At 48.7% G+C, this 15778-nt stretch overlaps 4 non-coding genes across 4 annotated transcripts; all 4 read right to left on the minus strand.

Moving 5' to 3' along the window:
- Positions 1-2529: 2529 nt before the first annotated feature.
- TRNAV-CAC (transfer RNA valine (anticodon CAC)) lies at positions 2530-2602 on the minus strand. Its single transcript has one exon. It is a non-coding gene; the product is annotated as a tRNA-Val (tRNA).
- Positions 2603-6102: 3500 nt separating this feature from the next.
- On the minus strand, positions 6103-6175 carry TRNAV-CAC (transfer RNA valine (anticodon CAC)). Its single transcript has one exon. It is a non-coding gene; the product is annotated as a tRNA-Val (tRNA).
- Positions 6176-9685: 3510 nt separating this feature from the next.
- TRNAV-CAC (transfer RNA valine (anticodon CAC)) lies at positions 9686-9758 on the minus strand. The gene has a single exon. It is a non-coding gene; the product is annotated as a tRNA-Val (tRNA).
- Positions 9759-13258: 3500 nt separating this feature from the next.
- Positions 13259-13331, minus strand: TRNAV-CAC (transfer RNA valine (anticodon CAC)). Its single transcript has one exon. It is a non-coding gene; the product is annotated as a tRNA-Val (tRNA).
- Between the last annotated feature and the right edge of the window lie 2447 nt (positions 13332-15778).

Here is a 15778-nt window from a genome sequence, read left to right on the forward strand (position 1 = left end):
GAAAACATTTCTCCTCAGTGCGCCACTCTAACGACACCCCTGGGATGGCGTTGGATTTTGGTGCTGACGCAGATTTACGCCAACTCCTAAATCTGGAGCAGCATCAAAATGCTATGGTGTTGCTGTGGCACACTCCCAACAACACCCATTGCACGCCCCTTCCAGGGAACGCGCTGCGTGCTAAGGGGCCGTATTTACAAGGTGGTGTTAAGCCACAAAAAGTGGCTGAACGCCATCTTGTAAATACCGCGCAGTGCATAGTGCCACCGGGGTGTCACTAAAAGTGATGCTCCGGTGGCGATAGGGCCTCGTAAGTCTGGCACTTTATTTGCTCAAGGTGTGTGTTCTTGGTGAGGGCAGGAAAGCTATTTTCGCTCTCGTACCTTCCTTCCTTGGCTGGCTTGAATGCTGTAGGCTCAGGCTTCATTGCAAAGGTCAAACAGTGAGCAACTGACTGCCGTAAGCTGGCGCAACTCCTCTTGGTGAGCTGTGACAGATGCCCCAGGAGCGTAGTACCTCACGATGGTGAGGGATAGACACAGTCTCTTTTATCTCAGCTTGCCTGTCAGGTGAGGCAGGAAATGCAAATACTGTGAAAAAGCCCAGCGTCTCGAACCAGGGACCTTTCGCATGTGAGGTGCGCATGATAACCACTACACTAGACAAACAGACACACTTGCCAGCTTGCTTCATGTGGCTATGCATTGTACTGGAACCACCACACTATGGAAACAGACACACCTGCTTGCTTTATGTGGCTATGCATTGGACTGGGATGCAAGGATGAGGGCCAATGTTCATGACGCTCAAAGCTGAGCCTTCCGGAACACGATCTCTTCCCTTGGAAGAAAGGAACTGGGATCACTTTCATTCCAAGAGGTGATTTCAGAACTGGACCCGAAATTACCATGGAGAAGCACTGTGCATTTAATGTTCCTACGAGCACTGCTGCTCCAGCACAGAAAAGCAGTTGCAAAGAAATCTCGCATACCTTCATGATGCTGAACCGTCTCGACGCCAGTATAAAGCATGTATTGCATTGCAACATGACATCTTACAAGAGTGAAAAGCAGAAATACTCCTGTTTAAAACACAGACTGAACCTATAAAGGTAGGGGTTTGTCTGGGATTTGAACCGAGGTCCTCTCACACCCGAAGCGAGAATCATACCCCTATACCAACTAGACTGCCGCTGCATAGTCATTTGAAACATCTTCTGAAGCGTCTTTCCGAAAAGCAGGGCCATTTGGAGGCTCTCTCTCTCTAAGCGTGCCATAGCAATTGATGTTTTCTGTCAAGGATTTTTTGTTTGTCTCTAGCAAGGCAAGAGGTAGTCAAAATGCCCTGTGCCAGTGAGCTGAACTAGGGCACTGATGTGAAAAGCAGACCCTTTCTGGTAGTTGTAACCCGCTGCAAGTCATGGACCCTTGCACCTTAGACTTCCCAACCAGAAGCACTGAAGGGCCTGCTAGCTCTTGAGCCAGAGGAGCATGCCTCTTGGATTCAAGCACACTTGCTCGATCAGCGCTCGATCAGGCGAGATTTATATTAGTGGCTCATAGGCCTGAAACACTCACCTGGGAGACGCAGGGTGGCTGATTTCCCGGAATGGCCCTTGATGGGGAAATCACCTCCTTTCCCCCGCCTCATTTCAGAATTGTGTGCTAGTCGCAAGACAGTGTTCAGGGGTTCATGGGTACTGCCTACTCCCAGCTGCCTCTCTGTCTTCTTCATGTAAATTGCAAGTCACGAGGAGGCACCATTGCCAATATGCTCCGCCCACCTAACCAAGAAACCTAGTTTGAGCTTGTCTGCCTGTGTTGTTGCAGGGGCAGTGTCTTCTTTGCCCAAAAGGTGGCAGGAGAGCCTCACTTCAAACGATAGAATCAACTGCTTAAGTAGAAACCAGCATGGTAGTTACTGTCATAAAGTGCAGCTCTAACAGAAGGTGTGCCTGAGACGTCCCTTCCAGTAATACACAGAATTTTGATTGAGGGCCCAGCCGATGGGTTGGTGGATTTCTCCTCACATGCCACAGCAGCTTCCAAAGATAGTGGTGTGAGGAGCTGGCTCTGCAAGCAGAGCAAGATTTAAGGGAAGAAAATACACCTGTCAGAAGTGGGATTTGAACCCACGCCTCCATGAAGAGACCAGAAGGCTCAGCTTCACTGAAGATCAAGCTCTCTTGAGTCTGGCGCCTTAGACCACTCGGCCATCCTGACAGCCAAAACAGTGTGCAGGTCGGACTCTTCAGTCTGCACTTGTTGATTTTGCCGCTTGCAATGTTCCTATCAAAGTCACAGCTTTAAAGGCCCCACAATATAACATGGCCAAGAAAAAAAAAAAAAAACAGAACAAGAAACAATGCACATGCACGACCACCGAGGGATGCAGATAACTTTTTAGCGTCCTGCAATAGTAAAGCACGTTTTACACAGGTCACAAGTTTTTAAAGGTCATTTCTGTCTAAGTCTGCATTGAGAGAGACTGAGGTTTTAGGGAGCAAACACAAAAGCTGCTGCTGCCAAGTGTTTCTGCCCGGTCTCGAACCGGGGACCTTTCGCGTGTGAGGCGAACATGATAACCACTACACTACAGAAACAAGCTTGCTGGTTTGACTGAAGGAGAACAGTTCCCCTCATATGTTTGCACGATTTCCTCTATACTTTATCAGCAGTTGCTCGGAATGCGAGGGGTAAGTGTGAAAATTGCAGCGGTGTCAGCCAGCATGCATACACTCAGACGTCCTGAAAAATCCCACAGCTGCGGGCATAGACAGACAAATATCTGATGCCTAAATGCCAGGAAGGAGAGCCTGTGAAATCATCACACAGGGCGCACTGAGAGCAAGCAGGAAGGAAGCCAAGGCATTGTAATCCATTTTTCGCCTGAGGCAAAAAATATGTTTTGCGCAACAATGCTTCGAGTGGAATGAGAAATGTTGAGGGGTTGTGTATTTTGAGCAGGATTTGATTGTTTTCCGCTAAAATGGGCTTGTCCGGGATTTGAACCTGGGACCTCTCGCACCCTAAGCGAGAATCATACCCCTAGACCAACGAGCCTGGGCACAGAAATGCAACGGCTCCGACCCTGCTCGGAGGGTTGGTGACAGAGAGTGGGAGACTACATCCCAAAGCAAGAAACTGCACATGGTGCTCTCTTCTGCAGTACGACTAGAGTCATTTGCATGGTCTTCATCGAACATGACATAAAAAGCCTCTATCCTTTAGACATTTTGGCCCAGATTTACAAGAAAATGACTAAGCGCGACGCTGTGCCAAATTTGCAAGCCCCACGCGCCGTCATTTTCAAAATGCAGGGAAGCGCCGTATTTAGTAGAATACAGCGCACCCCTGTGCTTCCCCCTGCGCCAGCTCTAAATTAGCTGCTGAGCGCCAACGCAGCCGTTCTTGCACCATGGTACAAGGATGACTGCGTTGAGGGGGAAATTGTTTTTGTGCAGGAAGGGACACCTTCCTGCCCAAAAAAAAAATCTTCAATGGTGATTTGCTCTTACTTCTATGTGTGCTGCAGAATGCATCACACATAGAAAGAGCAAAAACAAGGAGAAATGAAAACATTTCTCCTCAGTGCGCCACTCTAACGACACCCCTGGGATGGCGTTGGATTTTGGTGCTGACGCAGATTTACGCCAACTCCTAAATCTGGAGCAGCATCAAAATGCTATGGTGTTGCTGTGGCACACTCCCAACAACACCCATTGCACGCCCCTTCCAGGGAACGCGCTGCGTGCTAAGGGGCCGTATTTACAAGGTGGTGTTAAGCCACAAAAAGTGGCTGAACGCCATCTTGTAAATACCGCGCAGTGCATAGTGCCACGGGGGCGTCACTAAAAGTGATGCTCCGGTGGCGATAGGACCTTGTAAGTCTGGCACTTTATTTGCTCAAGGTGTGTGTTCTTGGTGAGGGCAGGAAAGCTATTTTCGCTCTCGTACCTTCCTTCCTTGGCTGGCTTGAATGCTGTAGGCTCAGGCTTCATTGCAAAGGTCAAACAGTGAGCAACTGACTGCCGTAAGCTGGCGCAACTCCTCTTGGTGAGCTGTGACAGATGCCCCAGGAGCGTAGTACCTCACGATGGTGAGGGATAGACACAGTCTCTTTTATCTCAGCTTGCCTGTCAGGTGAGGCAGGAAATGCAAATACTGTGAAAAAGCCCAGCGTCTCGAACCAGGGACCTTTCGCATGTGAGGTGCGCATGATAACCACTACACTAGACAAACAGACACACTTGCCGGCTTGCTTCATGTGGCTATGCATTGTACTGGAACCACCACACTATGGAAACAGACACACCTGCTTGCTTTATGTGGCTATGCATTGGACTGGGATGCAAGGATGAGGGCCAATGTTCATGACGCTCAAAGCTGAGCCTTCCGGAACACGATCTCTTCCCTTGGAAGAAAGGAACTGGGATCACTTTCATTCCAAGAGGTGATTTCAGAACTGGACCCGAAATTACCATGGAGAAGCACTGTGCATTTAATGTTCCTACGAGCACTGCTGCTCCAGCACAGAAAAGCAGTTGCAAAGAAATCTCGCATACCTTCATGATGCTGAACCGTCTCGACGCCAGTATAAAGCATGTATTGCATTGCAACATGACATCTTACAAGAGTGAAAAGCATAAATACTCCTGTTTAAAACACAGACTGAACCTATAAAGGTAGGGGTTTGTCTGGGATTTGAACCGAGGTCCTCTCACACCCGAAGCGAGAATCATACCCCTATACCAACTAGACTGCCGCTGCATAGTCATTTGAAACATCTTCTGAAGCGTCTTTCCGAAAAGCAGGGCCATTTGGAGGCTCTCTCTCTCTAAGCGTGCCATAGCAATTGATGTTTTCTGTCAAGGATTTTTTGTTTGTCTCTAGCAAGGCAAGAGGTAGTCAAAATGCCCTGTGCCAGTGAGCTGAACTAGGGCACTGATGTGAAAAGCAGACCCTTTCTGGTAGTTGTAACCCGCTGCAAGTCATGGACCCTTGCACCTTAGACTTCCCAACCAGAAGCACTGAAGGGCCTGCTAGCTCTTGAGCCAGAGGAGCATGCCTCTTGGATTCAAGCACACTTGCTCGATCAGCGCTCGATCAGGCGAGATTTATATTAGTGGCTCATAGGCCTGAAACACTCACCTGGGAGACGCAGGGTGGCTGATTTCCCGGAATGGCCCTTGATGGGGAAATCACCTCCTTTCCCCCGCCTCATTTCAGAATTGTGTGCTAGTCGCAAGACAGTGTTCAGGGGTTCATGGGTACTGCCTACTCCCAGCTGCCTCTCTGTCTTCTTCATGTAAATTGCAAGTCACGAGGAGGCACCATTGCCAATATGCTCCGCCCACCTAACCAAGAAACCTAGTTTGAGCTTGTCTGCCTGTGTTGTTGCAGGGGCAGTGTCTTCTTTGCCCAAAAGGTGGCAGGAGAGCCTCACTTCAAACGATAGAATCAACTGCTTAAGTAGAAACCAGCATGGTAGTTACTGTCATAAAGTGCAGCTCTAACAGAAGGTGTGCCTGAGACGTCCCTTCCAGTAATACACAGAATTTTGATTGAGGGCCCAGCCGATGGGTTGGTGGATTTCTCCTCACATGCCACAGCAGCTTCCAAAGATAGTGGTGTGAGGAGCTGGCTCTGCAAGCAGAGCAAGATTTAAGGGAAGAAAATACACCTGTCAGAAGTGGGATTTGAACCCACGCCTCCATGAAGAGACCAGAAGGCTCAGCTTCACTGAAGATCAAGCTCTCTTGAGTCTGGCGCCTTAGACCACTCGGCCATCCTGACAGCCAAAACAGTGTGCAGGTCGGACTCTTCAGTCTGCACTTGTTGATTTTGCCGCTTGCAATGTTCCTATCAAAGTCACAGCTTTAAAGGCCCCACAATATAACATGGCCAAGAAAAAAAAAAAAAAACAGAACAAGAAACAATGCACATGCACGACCACCGAGGGATGCAGATAACTTTTTAGCGTCCTGCAATAGTAAAGCACGTTTTACACAGGTCACAAGTTTTTAAAGGTCATTTCTGTCTAAGTCTGCATTGAGAGAGACTGAGGTTTTAGGGAGCAAACACAAAAGCTGCTGCTGCCAAGTGTTTCTGCCCGGTCTCGAACCGGGGACCTTTCGCGTGTGAGGCGAACGTGATAACCACTACACTACAGAAACAAGCTTGCTGGTTTGACTGAAGGAGCACAGTTCCCCTCATATGTTTGCACGATTTCCTCTATACTTTATCAGCAGTTGCTCGGAATGCGAGGGGTAAGTGTGAAAATTGCAGCGGTGTCAGCCAGCATGCATACACTCAGACGTCCTGAAAAATCCCACAGCTGCGGGCAGAGACAGACAAATATCTGATGCCTAAATGCCAGGAAGGAGAGCCTGTGAAATCATCACACAGGGCGCACTGAGAGCAAGCAGGAAGGAAGCCAAGGCATTGTAATCCATTTTTCGCCTGAGGCAAAAAATATGTTTTGCGCAACAATGCTTCGAGTGGAATGAGAAATGTTGAGGGGTTGTGTATTTTGAGCAGGATTTGATTGTTTTCCGCTAAAATGGGCTCGTCCGGGATTTGAACCTGGGACCTCTCGCACCCTAAGCGAGAATCATACCCCTAGACCAACGAGCCTGGGCACAGAAATGCAACGGCTCCGACCCTGCTCGGAGGGTTCGTGACAGAGAGTGGGAGACTACATCCCAAAGCAAGAAACTGCACATGGTGCTCTCTTCTGCAGTACGACTAGAGTCATTTGCATGGTCTTCATCGAACATGACATAAAAAGCCTCTATCCTTTAGACATTTTGGCCCAGATTTACAAGAAAATGACTAAGCGCGACGCTGTGCCAAATTTGCAAGCCCCACGCGCCGTCATTTTCAAAATGCAGGGAAGCGCCGTATTTAGTAGAATACAGCGCACCCCTGTGCTTCCCCCTGCACCAGCTCTAAATTAGCTGCTGAGCGCCAACGCAGCCGTTCTTGCACCATGGTACAAGGATGACTGCGTTGAGGGGGAAATTGTTTTTGTGCAGGAAGGGACACCTTCCTGCCCAAAAAAAAAATCTTCAATGGTGATTTGCTCTTACTTCTATGTGTGCTGCAGAATGCATCACACATAGAAAGAGCAAAAACAAGGAGAAATGAAAACATTTCTCCTCAGTGCGCCACTCTAACGACACCCCTGGGATGGCGTTGGATTTTGGTGCTGACGCAGATTTACGCCAACTCCTAAATCTGGAGCAGCATCAAAATGCTATGGTGTTGCTGTGGCACACTCCCAACAACACCCATTGCACGCCCCTTCCAGGGAACGCGCTGCGTGCTAAGGGGCCGTATTTACAAGGTGGTGTTAAGCCACAAAAAGTGGCTGAACGCCATCTTGTAAATACCGCGCAGTGCATAGTGCCACCGGGGCGTCACTAAAAGTGATGCTCCGGTGGCGATAGGGCCTTGTAAGTCTGGCACTTTATTTGCTCAAGGTGTGTGTTCTTGGTGAGGGCAGGAAAGCTATTTTCGCTCTCGTACCTTCCTTCCTTGGCTGGCTTGAATGCTGTAGGCTCAGGCTTCATTGCAAAGGTCAAACAGTGAGCAACTGACTGCCGTAAGCTGGCGCAACTCCTCTTGGTGAGCTGTGACAGATGCCCCAGGAGCGTAGTACCTCACGATGGTGAGGGATAGACACAGTCTCTTTTATCTCAGCTTGCCTGTCAGGTGAGGCAGGAAATGCAAATACTGTGAAAAAGCCCAGCGACTCGAACCAGGGACCTTTCGCATGTGAGGTGCGCATGATAACCACTACACTAGACAAACAGACACACTTGCCGGCTTGCTTCATGTGGCTATGCATTGTACTGGAACCACCACACTATGGAAACAGACACACCTGCTTGCTTTATGTGGCTATGCATTGGACTGGGATGCAAGGATGAGGGCCAATGTTCATGACGCTCAAAGCTGAGCCTTCCGGAACACAATCTCTTCCCTTGGAAGAAAGGAACTGGGATCACTTTCATTCCAAGAGGTGATTTCAGAACTGGACCCGAAATTACCATGGAGAAGCACTGTGCATTTAATGTTCCTACGAGCACTGCTGCTCCAGCACAGAAAAGCAGTTGCAAAGAAATCTCGCATACCTTCATGATGCTGAACCGTCTCGACGCCAGTATAAAGCATGTATTGCATTGCAACATGACATCTTACAAGAGTGAAAAGCAGAAATACTCCTGTTTAAAACACAGACTGAACCTATAAAGGTAGGGGTTTGTCTGGGATTTGAACCGAGGTCCTCTCACACCCGAAGCGAGAATCATACCCCTATACCAACTAGACTGCCGCTGCATAGTCATTTGAAACATCTTCTGAAGCGTCTTTCCGAAAAGCAGGGCCATTTGGAGGCTCTCTCTCTCTAAGCGTGCCATAGCAATTGATGTTTTCTGTCAAAGATTTTTTGTTTGTCTCTAGCAAGGCAAGAGGTAGTCAAAATGCCCTGTGCCAGTGAGCTGAACTAGGGCACTGATGTGAAAAGCAGACCCTTTCTGGTAGTTGTAACCCGCTGCAAGTCATGGACCCTTGCACCTTAGACTTCCCAACCAGAAGCACTGAAGGACCTGCTAGCTCTTGAGCCAGAGGAGCATGCCTCTTGGATTCAAGCACACTTGCTTGATCAGCGCTCAATCAGGCTCGATCAGGTGAGATTTATATTAGTGGCTCATAGGCCTGAAACACTCACCTGGGAGACGCAGGGTGGCTGATTTCCCGGAATGGCCCTTGATGGGGAAATCACCTCCTTTCCCCCGCCTCATTTCAGAATTGTGTGCTAGTCGCAAGACAGTGTTCAGGGGTTCATGGGTACTGCCTACTCCCAGCTGCCTCTCTGTCTTCTTCATGTAAATTGCAAGTCACGAGGAGGCACCATTGCCAATATGCTCCGCCCACCTAACCAAAAAACCTAGTTTGAGCTTGTCTGCCTGTGTTGTTGCAGGGGCAGTGTCTTCTTTGCCCAAAAGGTGGCAGGAGAGCCTCACTTCAAACAATAGAATCAACTGCTTAAGTAGAAACCAGCATGGTAGTTACTGTCATAAAGTGCAGCTCTAACAGAAGGTGTGCCTGAGACGCCCCTTCCAGTAATACACAGAATTTTGATTGAGGGCCCAGCCGATGGGTTGGTGGATTTCTCCTCACATGCCACAGCAGCTTCCAAAGATAGTGGTGTGAGGAGCTGGCTCTGCAAGCAGAGCAAGATTTAAGGGAAGAAAATACACCTGTCAGAAGTGGGATTTGAACCCACGCCTCCATGAAGAGACCAGAAGGCTCAGCTTCCCTGAAGATCAAGCTCTCTTGAGTCTGGCGCCTTAGACCACTCGGCCATCCTGACAGCCAAAACAGTGTGCAGGTCGGACTCTTCAGTCTGCACTTGTTGATTTTGCCGCTTGCAATGTTCCTATCAAAGTCACAGCTTTAAAGGCCCCACAATATAACATGGCCAAGAAAAAAAAAAAAAAACAGAACAAGAAACAATGCACATGCACGACCACCGAGGGATACAGATAACTTTTTAGCGTCCTGCAATAGTAAAGCACGTTTTACACAGGTCACAAGTTTTTAAAGGTCATTTCTGTCTAAGTGTGCATTGAGAGAGCCTGAGGTTTTAGGGAGCAAACACAAAAGCTGCTGCTGCCAAGTGTTTCTGCCCGGTCTCGAACCGGGGACCTTTCGCGTGTGAGGTGAACGTGATAACCACTACACTACAGAAACAAGCTTGCTGGTTTGACTGAAGGAGCACAGTTCCCCTCATATGTTTGCACGATTTCCTCTATACTTTATCAGCAGTTGCTTGGAATGCGAGGGGTAAGTGTGAAAATTGCAGCGGTGTCAGCCAGCATGCATACACTCAGACGTCCTGAAAAATCCCACAGCTGCGGGCAGAGACAGACAAATATCTGATGCCTAAATGCCAGGAAGGAGAGCCTGTGAAATCATCACACAGGGCGCACTGAGAGCAAGCAGGAAGGAAGCCAAGGCATTGTAATCCATTTTTCGCCTGAGGCAAAAAATATGTTTTGCGCAACAGTGCTTCGAGTGGAATGAGAAATGTTGAGGGGTTGTGTATTTTGAGCAGGATTTGATTGTTTTCCGCTAAAATGGGCTTGTCCGGGATTTGAACCTGGGACCTCTCGCACCCTAAGCGAGAATCATACCCCTAGACCAACGAGCCTGTGCACAGAAATGCAATGGCTCCGACCCTGCTCGGAGGGTTGGTGACAGAGAGTGGGAGACTACATCCCAAAGCAAGAAACTGCACATGGTGCTCTCTTCTGCAGTACGACTAGAGTCATTTGCATGGTCTTCATCGAACATGACATAAAAAGCCTCTATCCTTTAGACATTTTGGCCCAGATTTACAAGAAAATGACTAAGCGCGACGCTGTGCCAAATTTGCAAGCCCCACGCGCCGTCATTTTCAAAATGCAGGGAAGCGCCGTATTTAGTAGAATACAGCGCACCCCTGTGCTTCCCCCTGCGCCAGCTCTAAATTAGCTGCTGAGCGCCAACGCAGCCGTTCTTGCACCATGGTACAAGGATGACTGCGTTGAGGGGGAAATTGTTTTTGTGCAGGAAGGGACACCTTCCTGCCCAAAAAAAAAATCTTCAATGGTGATTTGCTCTTACTTCTATGTGTGCTGCAGAATGCATCACACATAGAAAGAGCAAAAACAAGGAGAAATGAAAACATTTCTCCTCAGTGCGCCACTCTAACGACACCCCTGGGATGGCGTTGGATTTTGGTGCTGACGCAGATTTACGCCAACTCCTAAATCTGGAGCAGTATCAAAATGCTATGGTGTTGCTGTGGCACACTCCCAACAACACCCATTGCACGCCCCTTCCAGGGAACGCGCTGCGTGCTAAGGGGCCGTATTTACAAGGTGGTGTTAAGCCACAAAAAGTGGCTGAACGCCATCTTGTAAATACCGCGCAGTGCATAGTGCCACCGGGGCGTCACTAAAAGTGATGCTCCGGTGGCGATAGGGCCTTGTAAGTCTGGCACTTTATTTGCTCAAGGTGTGTGTTCTTGGTGAGGGCAGGAAAGCTATTTTCGCTCTCGTACCTTCCTTCCTTGGCTGGCTTGAATGCTGTAGGCTCAGGCTTCATTGCAAAGGTCAAACAGTGAGCAACTGACTGCCGTAAGCTGGCGCAACTCCTCTTGGTGAGCTGTGACAGATGCCCCAGGAGCGTAGTACCTCACGATGGTGAGGGATAGACACAGTCTCTTTTATCTCAGCTTGCCTGTCAGGTGAGGCAGGAAATGCAAATACTGTGAAAAAGCCCAGCGTCTCGAACCAGGGACCTTTCGCATGTGAGGTGCGCATGATAACCACTACACTAGACAAACAGACACACTTGCCAGCTTGCTTCATGTGGCTATGCATTGTACTGGAACCACCACACTATGGAAACAGACACACCTGCTTGCTTTATGTGGCTATGCATTGGACTGGGATGCAAGGATGAGGGCCAATGTTCATGACGCTCAAAGCTGAGCCTTCCGGAACACGATCTCTTCCCTTGGAAGAAAGGAACTGGGATCACTTTCATTCCAAGAGGTGATTTCAGAACTGGACCCGAAATTACCATGGAGAAGCACTGTGCATTTAATGTTCCTACGAGCACTGCTGCTCCAGCACAGAAAAGCAGTTGCAAAGAAATCTCGCATACCTTCATGATGCTGAACCGTCTCGACGCCAGTATAAAGCATGTATTGCATTGCAACATGACATCTTACAAGAGTGAAAAGCAGAAATACTCCTGTTTAAAACACAGACTGAACCTATAAAGGTAGGGGTTTGTCTGGGATTTGAACCGAGGTCCTCTCACACCCGAAGCGAGAATCATATCCCTATACCAACTAGACTGCCGCTGCATAGTCATTTGAAACATCTTCTGAAGCGTCTTTCCGAAAAGCAGGGCCATTTTGAGGCTCTCTCTCTCTAAGCGTGCCATAGCAATTGATGTTTTCTGTCAAGGATTTTTTGTTTGTCTCTAGCAAGGCAAGAGGTAGTCAAAATGCCCTGTGCCAATGAGCTGAACTAGGGCACTGATGTGAAAAGCAGACCCTTTCTGGTAGTTGTAACCCGCTGCAAGTCATGGACCCTTGCACCTTAGACTTCCCAACCAGAAGCACTGAAGGGCCTGCTAGCTCTTGAGCCAGAGGAGCATGCCTCTTGGATTCAAGCACACTTGCTCGATCAGCGCTCGATCAGGCGAGATTTATATTAGTGGCTCATAGGCCTGAAACACTCACCTGGGAGACGCAGGGTGGCTGATTTCCCGGAATGGCCCTTGATGGGGAAATCACCTCCTTTCCCCCGCCTCATTTCAGAATTGTGTGCTAGTCGCAAGACAGTGTTCAGGGGTTCATGGGTACTGCCTACTCCCAGCTGCCTCTCTGTCTTCTTCATGTAAATTGCAAGTCACGAGGAGGCACCATTGCCAATATGCTCCGCCCACCTAACCAAGAAACCTAGTTTGAGCTTGTCTGCCTGTGTTGTTGCAGGGGCAGTGTCTTCTTTGCCCAAAAGGTGGCAGGAGAGCCTCACTTCAAACAATAGAATCAACTGCTTAAGTAGAAACCAGCATGGTAGTTACTGTCATAAAGTGCAGCTCTAACAGAAGGTGTGCCTGAGACGCCCCTTCCAGTAATACACAGAATTTTGATTGAGGGCCCAGCCGATGGGTTGGTGGATTTCTCCTCACATGCCACAGCAGCTTCCAAAGATAGTGGTGTGAGGAGCTGGCTCTGCAAGCAGAGCAAGATTTAAGGGAAGAAAATACACCTGTCAGAAGTGGGATTTGAACCCACGCCTCCATGAAGAGACCAGAAGGCTCAGCTTCATTGAAGATCAAGCTCTCTTGAGTCTGGCGCCTTAGACCACTCGGCCATCCTGACAGCCAAAACAGTGTGCAGGTCGGACTCTTCAGTCTGCACTTGTTGATTTTGCCGCTTGCAATGTTCCTATCAAAGTCACAGCTTTAAAGGCCCCACAATATAACATGGCCAAGAAAAAAAAAAAAAAACAGAACAAGAAACAATGCACATGCACGACCACCGAGGGATGCAGATAACTTTTTAGCGTCCTGCAATAGTAAAGCACGTTTTACACAGGTCACAAGTTTTTAAAGGTCATTTCTGTCTAAGTGTGCATTGAGAGAGCCTGAGGTTTTAGGGAGCAAACACAAAAGCTGCTGCTGCCAAGTGTTTCTGCCCGGTCTCGAACCGGGGACCTTTCGCGTGTGAGGCGAACGTGATAACCACTACACTACAGAAACAAGCTTGCTGGTTTGACTGAAGGAGCACAGTTCCCCTCATATGTTTGCACGATTTCCTCTATACTTTATCAGCAGTTGCTCGGAATGCGAGGGGTAAGTGTGAAAATTGCAGCGGTGTCAGCCAGCATGCATACACTCAGACGTCCTGAAAAATCCCACAGCTGCGGGCATAGACAGACAAATATCTGATGCCTAAATGCCAGGAAGGAGAGCCTGTGAAATCATCACACAGGGCGCACTGAGAGCAAGCAGGAAGGAAGCCAAGGCATTGTAATCCATTTTTCGCCTGAGGCAAAAAATATGTTTTGCGCAACAATGCTTCGAGTGGAATGAGAAATGTTGAGGGGTTGTGTATTTTGAGCAGGATTTGATTGTTTTCCGCTAAAATGGGCTTGTCCGGGATTTGAACCTGGGACCTCTCGCACCCTAAGCGAGAATCATACCCCTAGACCAACGAGCCTGGGCACAGAAATGCAACGGCTCCGACCCTGCTCGGAGGGTTGGTGACAGAGAGTGGGAGACTACATCCCAAAGCAAGAAACTGCACATGGTGCTCTCTTCTGCAGTACGACTAGAGTCATTTGCATGGTCTTCATCGAACATGACATAAAAAGCCTCTATCCTTTAGACATTTTGGCCCAGATTTACAAGAAAATGACTAAGCGCGACGCTGTGCCAAATTTGCAAGCCCCACGCGCCGTCATTTTCAAAATGCAGGGAAGCGCCGTATTTAGTAGAATACGGCGCACCCCTGTGCTTCCCCCTGCGCCAGCTCTAAATTAGCTGCTGAGCGCCAACGCAGCCGTTCTTGCACCATGGTACAAGGATGACTGCGTTGAGGGGGAAATTGTTTTTGTGCAGGAAGGGACACCTTCCTGCCCAAAAAAAAAATCTTCAATGGTGATTTGCTCTTACTTCTATGTGTGCTGCAGAATGCATCACACATAGAAAGAGCAAAAACAAGGAGAAATGAAAACATTTCTCCTCAGTGCGCCACTCTAACGACACCCCTGGGATGGCGTTGGATTTTGGTGCTGACGCAGATTTACGCCAACTCCTAAATCTGGAGCAGTATCAAAATGCTATGGTGTTGCTGTGGCACACTCCCAACAACACCCATTGCACGCCCCTTCCAGGGAACGCGCTGCGTGCTAAGGGGCCGTATTTACAAGGTGGTGTTAAGCCACAAAAAGTGGCTGAACGCCATCTTGTAAATACCGCGCAGTGCATAGTGCCACCGGGGTGTCACTAAAAGTGATGCTCCGGTGGCGATAGGGCCTCGTAAGTCTGGCACTTTATTTGCTCAAGGTGTGTGTTCTTGGTGAGGGCAGGAAAGCTATTTTCGCTCTCGTACCTTCCTTCCTTGGCTGGCTTGAATGCTGTAGGCTCAGGCTTCATTGCAAAGGTCAAACAGTGAGCAACTGACTGCCGTAAGCTGGCGCAACTCCTCTTGGTGAGCTGTGACAGATGCCCCAGGAGCGTAGTACCTCACGATGGTGAGGGATAGACACAGTCTCTTTTATCTCAGCTTGCCTGTCAGGTGAGGCAGGAAATGCAAATACTGTGAAAAAGCCCAGCGTCTCGAACCAGGGACCTTTCGCATGTGAGGTGCGCATGATAACCACTACACTAGACAAACAGACACACTTGCCAGCTTGCTTCATGTGGCTATGCATTGTACTGGAACCACCACACTATGGAAACAGACACACCTGCTTGCTTTATGTGGCTATGCATTGGACTGGGATGCAAGGATGAGGGCCAATGTTCATGACGCTCAAAGCTGAGCCTTCCGGAACACGATCTCTTCCCTTGGAAGAAAGGAACTGGGATCACTTTCATTCCAAGAGGTGATTTCAGAACTGGACCCGAAATTACCATGGAGAAGCACTGTGCATTTAATGTTCCTACGAGCACTGCTGCTCCAGCACAGAAAAGCAGTTGCAAAGAAATCTCGCATACCTTCATGATGCTGAACCGTCTCGACGCCAGTATAAAGCATGTATTGCATTGCAACATGACATCTTACAAGAGTGAAAAGCAGAAATACTCCTGTTTAAAACACAGACTGAACCTATAAAGGTAGGGGTTTGTCTGGGATTTGAACCGAGGTCCTCTCACACCCGAAGCGAGAATCATACCCCTATACCAACTAGACTGCCGCTGCATAGTCATTTGAAACATCTTCTGAAGCGTCTTTCCGAAAAGCAGGGCCATTTGGAGGCTCTCTCTCTCTAAGCGTGCCATAGCAATTGATGTTTTCTGTCAAGGATTTTTTGTTTGTCTCTAGCAAGGCAAGAGGTAGTCAAAATGCCCTGTGCCAGTGAGCTGAACTAGGGCACTGATGTGAAAAGCAGACCCTTTCTGGTAGTTGTAACCCGCTGCAAGTCATGGACCCTTGCACCTTAGACTTCCCAACCAGAAGCACTGAAGGGCCTGCTAGCTCT

The sequence above is a fragment of the Pleurodeles waltl genome, unplaced genomic scaffold (assembly GCF_031143425.1).
Source record: "Pleurodeles waltl isolate 20211129_DDA unplaced genomic scaffold, aPleWal1.hap1.20221129 scaffold_345, whole genome shotgun sequence".
NCBI classification, from domain to species: domain Eukaryota; kingdom Metazoa; phylum Chordata; class Amphibia; order Caudata; family Salamandridae; genus Pleurodeles; species Pleurodeles waltl.